Source organism: Anabrus simplex, chromosome 1 (assembly GCF_040414725.1).
Source record: "Anabrus simplex isolate iqAnaSimp1 chromosome 1, ASM4041472v1, whole genome shotgun sequence".
Classification (NCBI taxonomy): Eukaryota; Metazoa; Arthropoda; class Insecta; order Orthoptera; family Tettigoniidae; genus Anabrus; species Anabrus simplex.
In genome coordinates this window covers 182751410-182755966 of record NC_090265.1, presented here as the reverse complement: position 1 = coordinate 182755966, position 4557 = coordinate 182751410, and the positions used below count along the sequence as shown (strand labels likewise).

Genomic DNA, 4557 nt, shown 5'->3' with positions numbered 1-4557 from the left:
ACATGTTACATCTATATTATACATATTAATCGGAGCACTACCCACATACGTCTTCACACCGCCATGTTGCTGTTATGATATTACAGTATATCAATACCTGGTTAATACTTCATGAACATACCTTGCCCCACTGTCAGCAGCACTGAAAATGGTTTTCCGTGTTTACCCATTTTCACATCAGGCAAACGCTGGAGCCGTACCTTAATTATGGGCACGGTCACTTCCTTCCCATTCCTAGAACTTTCCTATCCCCTTGTTGCCATAAGACCTATCTGTGTTGGTGCGACGTAAAGCCAATTGAAACAAAGAGAGAGAGAGAGAGAGAAAATTACTTGACAGTATTATGTGCACCCGCGGAGGCCCGAGTTTGATTCCCGGCTCTGCCATGGAATTTGAAAAGTGGTACGCGGCTAGTACGGGGTCCAACAGATGCGGGAGGTCAACTGAGTAGAGGGGTGTTCGATTCCTTCCTCGGCCATCCTCGAAGTGGTTTTCCGTGGTTTTCCACTTCTACTCCAGGCAAATGCCGGGCTGGTACCTAACGTAAGGCCACGACCACTTTCTTCCCTGTTTATCCTTTCCAATTTTCCCATCCCCTCACAAGGCCCTGTTGAGTATAGCAGGTGAGGCCACCTGGACGAAGTACTGCTCCTCTTCCCCAGTTGTATCCCCCGACCCAAAGTCTCACACTCCAGGATACTGCACTTGAGGCGGTAGAGGCGGGATCCCTCACTGAGTCCGAGGGGAAAACCAACCCTGGAGGGAAAACAGATTAAGAAAGATAGAAAACGTATTATGTGCTAATAAACGCCATTAGCCTGCAGACTGTAGTTTTCAACAAACGGAATGTAGTAACCTAAGTAAACGCAAGATACAGAAACCAAATTAATATTAAAAATATCAATGTCAGTACTTTAAAACGTATGCATCGGCCGGGAATCGAACCCGGGCCGCCCGCGTGGCAGGCGAGCATTCTACCACTGAACCACCGATGCTACAAGTACGGAAGCTTCAGAAGATGTTTTAGAGTTTTGAAGCTATGCAGGTCATCCGCTCCATTGCGTCACCGCACTAGCGAGAGAATGTCATCCACTAACATTGGTCTTGCACTCTTACTTAACACATGGCTCTCTCTCTCTCTCTCTCCCTCTGTTTCGATGGGTATAATATTTTCCGTAATGACAAAATAAACAGAGCCGCTGGTGGTGTTGCAGTTTACTTGAAGAACAGCATAAAATGTAGTGTACTTAGCAAATCTCCTGGAGAGTACAGTAAGAAACCTGATAACATCATCTTTGGTATAACTTAGTCCACCAAAATTCTCATGTTGAAAATCATCATCATCATCATCATCATCATCTGTTTACCCTCCAGGTTCGGCTTTTCCCTCGGACTCAGCGAGGGATCCCACCTCTACCGCCTCAAGGGCAGTGTCATGGAGCTTCAGAATCTTGGTCGGGAGATACAACTGGGGAGTATGACCAGTACCTCGCCCAGGCGGCCTCACCTGCTATGGTGAACAGGGGCCTTGAAGGGGGATGGGAAGATTGGAAGGGAGAGGCAAGGATGAGGGAAGGAAGCGGCCGTGGCCTTAAGTTAGGTACCATCCCGGCATTCGCCTGGAGGTGAAGTGGGAAACCACGGAAAACCACTTCGAGGATGGCTGAGGTGGGAATCGAACCCACCTCTATTCAGTTGACCTCCCGAGGCTGAATGGACCCCGTTCCAGCCCTCGTACCACTTTTCAAATTTCGTGGCAGAGCCGGGAATCGAACCCGCACCTCCGGAGGTGGCAGCTAATCACGCTAACCACTACACCACAGAGGCGGCCTCATGTTGAAAATGAAAATGAAAACCTACAACTTGTTTTCCAGTCATTGACCGGGTCAGGGATGTAATGAATGAAGCAGATATAGGCTATTAGTACGATGGGGTCGCCAGTCCCAAAGTGATTTATTAATGAATGATAGATGCTATGAAATGAGAATGGAGAGTGTTGCTGGAATGAAAGATGACAGGGAAAACCGGAGTACCCGGAGAAAAACCTGCTCCTCCTTCACTTTGTCCAGCACAAAACTCCCATGGAGTGACCGGGATCTGAACCACGGTATCCTGCGGTGAGAGGCCGACGCGTTGCTGTCTGAGCCACGTAGGCTCCTATTCTCATGTTATGAAATATAAATATATATTCGTTGTGGGAGACGTTAATGCACGATTCGGCAGTGGGACGTCTGAAAGCGAAAACATACGTGATGTGCTCAACGCTTGTAACCTCAAGTGTCTTCCATTGAATCCAGCCTTTGATACTGCCACTTCCGATAACACTCTCGAAAATAATCTCATCCAACTGCAATGAATTGGCAGTAGCATGTGGGCAGGAACCGGCTGCCGGTTTTTCGGTTCTTGTCTTGCTGTATGCTGTATTCACTTTATCAACGCAAAAACAAATTCCTCAAACAATTCTTGTTCGAGACTTCAGTAAAATTAACGTAAACAATTTCCATGCTCACGATAAATTACTGCCCTGGAATGTGTTTTTTCAGTCCAATAACTTAGATCAACAAGTATCTCTCTTCAGCAACTTTTTACTTTCCCTCTATGTAAAGTATACACCCCTAAAAAGAATCCTCGTAAAAACACCAGTCAACACTATAGTTCAATGAGCGTGTTAAGGAATTGTAAGTAAACAGGACAGAGCCGGGAAGAAATTTATTAAAACAAACCTTCCAGATGATAACGAGCAATTCAGGATCTTGCGTAACGAGGCAAAAGTTGTTACAAACACTGAAGTGAAGTATTTTCCGCACACATTTTTAGTGATAGATGGACACCCTAGTGCTGAATCGGTCGACCTCGGCAATATTCGAGATTCTTTCTGGCAACTTTTGAAACACAAATTATGAATCGCTTATGCATCGCTGTACGACATCTGGCGTACACTGTACGTACTGGTACTGTTGTTGTTTACACAGCAAAGCCAAACTATAGTATTCATGCTAGGAACAAGATTCGCATCGAGAATTGTTATATAATGTTATATAGTGTTTGTGTGACACAGTTGTTGGCTTAATATAATAAAGATTTAGAAAATTCATATCAATCGATCATATTATCGATTCAATTCAGATTTCATTTCCATTCAGTTGGCAGGAACCGGGACAGCCCCCTCCTTACTCCACAACCCCGAACATAAATCTATCACCAAAAAATGTGCGAGTAATATACACTGACTGACAGAGCAAATGCAACACCAAGAAGGAGTGGTCAGAACTTTATGCCAATTACAGGGTAGACTGACGTCACTGAGGTATGCTCATGATGTGAAATGCGCCGCTGTGCTGCGCACGTAGCGAACGATAAATGGGACACGGCGTTGGCGAATGGCCCACTTCGTACCGTGATTTCTCAGCCGACAGTCATTGTAGAACGTGTTGTCGTGTGCCACAGGACACGTGTATAGCTAAGAATGCCAGGCCGCCGTCAACGGAGGCATTTCCAGCAGACAGACGACTTTACGAGGGGTATGGTGATCGGGCTGAGAAGGGCAGGTTGGTCGCTTCGTCAAATCGCAGCCGATACCCATAGGGATGTGTCCACGGTGCAGCGCCTGTGGCGAAGATGGTTGGCGCAGGGACATGTGGCACGTGCGAGGGGTCCAGGCGCAGCCCGAGTGACGTCAGCACGCGAGGATCGGCGCATCCGCCGCCAAGCGGTGGCAGCCCCGCACGCCACGTCAACCGCCATTCTTCAGCATGTGCAAGACACCCTGACTGTTCCAATATCGACCAGAACAATTTCCCGTCGATTGGTTGAAGGAGGCCTGCACTCCCGGCGTCCGCTCAGAAGACTACCATTGACTCCACAGCATAGACGTGCACGCCTGGCGTGGTGCTGGGCTAGAGCGACTTGGATGAGGGAATGGCGGAACGTCGTGTTCTCCGATGAGTCACGCTTCTGTTCTGTCAGTGATAGTCACCGCAGACGAGTGTGGCGTCGGCGTGGAGAAAGGTCAAATCCGGCAATAACTGTGGAGCGCCCTACCGCTAGACATCGCGGCATCATGGTTTGGGGCGCTATTGCGTATGATTCCACGTCACCTCTAGTGCGTATTCAAGGCACGTTAAATGCCCACCGCTACGTGCAGCATGTGCTGCGGCCGGTGGCATTCTCGTACCTTCAGGGGCTGCCCAGTGCTCTGTTTCAGCAGGATAATGCCCGCCCACACACTGCTCGCATCTCCCAACAGGCTCTACGAGGTGTACAGGTGCTTCCGTGGCCAGCGTACTCTCCGGATCTCTCACCAATCGAACACGTGTGGGATCTCATTGGACGCCGTTTGCAAACTCTGCCCAGCCTCGTACGGACGACCAACTGTGGCAAATGGTTGACAGAGAATGGAGAACCATCCCTCAGGACCCCATCCGCACTCTTATTGACTCTGTACCTCGACGTGTTTCTGCGTGCATCGCCGCTCGCGGTGGTCCTACATCCTACTGAGTCGATGCCGTGCGCATTGTGTAACCTGCATATCGGTTTGAAATAAACATCAATTATTCG

The 4557-nt window shown here is 48.5% G+C and overlaps 1 non-coding gene across 1 annotated transcript; it reads right to left on the bottom strand.

The window, feature by feature from the left end:
- Positions 1 to 924: 924 nt before the first annotated feature.
- Positions 925 to 995, bottom strand: TRNAG-GCC (transfer RNA glycine (anticodon GCC)). Its single transcript has one exon. It is a non-coding gene; the product is annotated as a tRNA-Gly (tRNA).
- Positions 996 to 4557: the final 3562 nt, after the last annotated feature.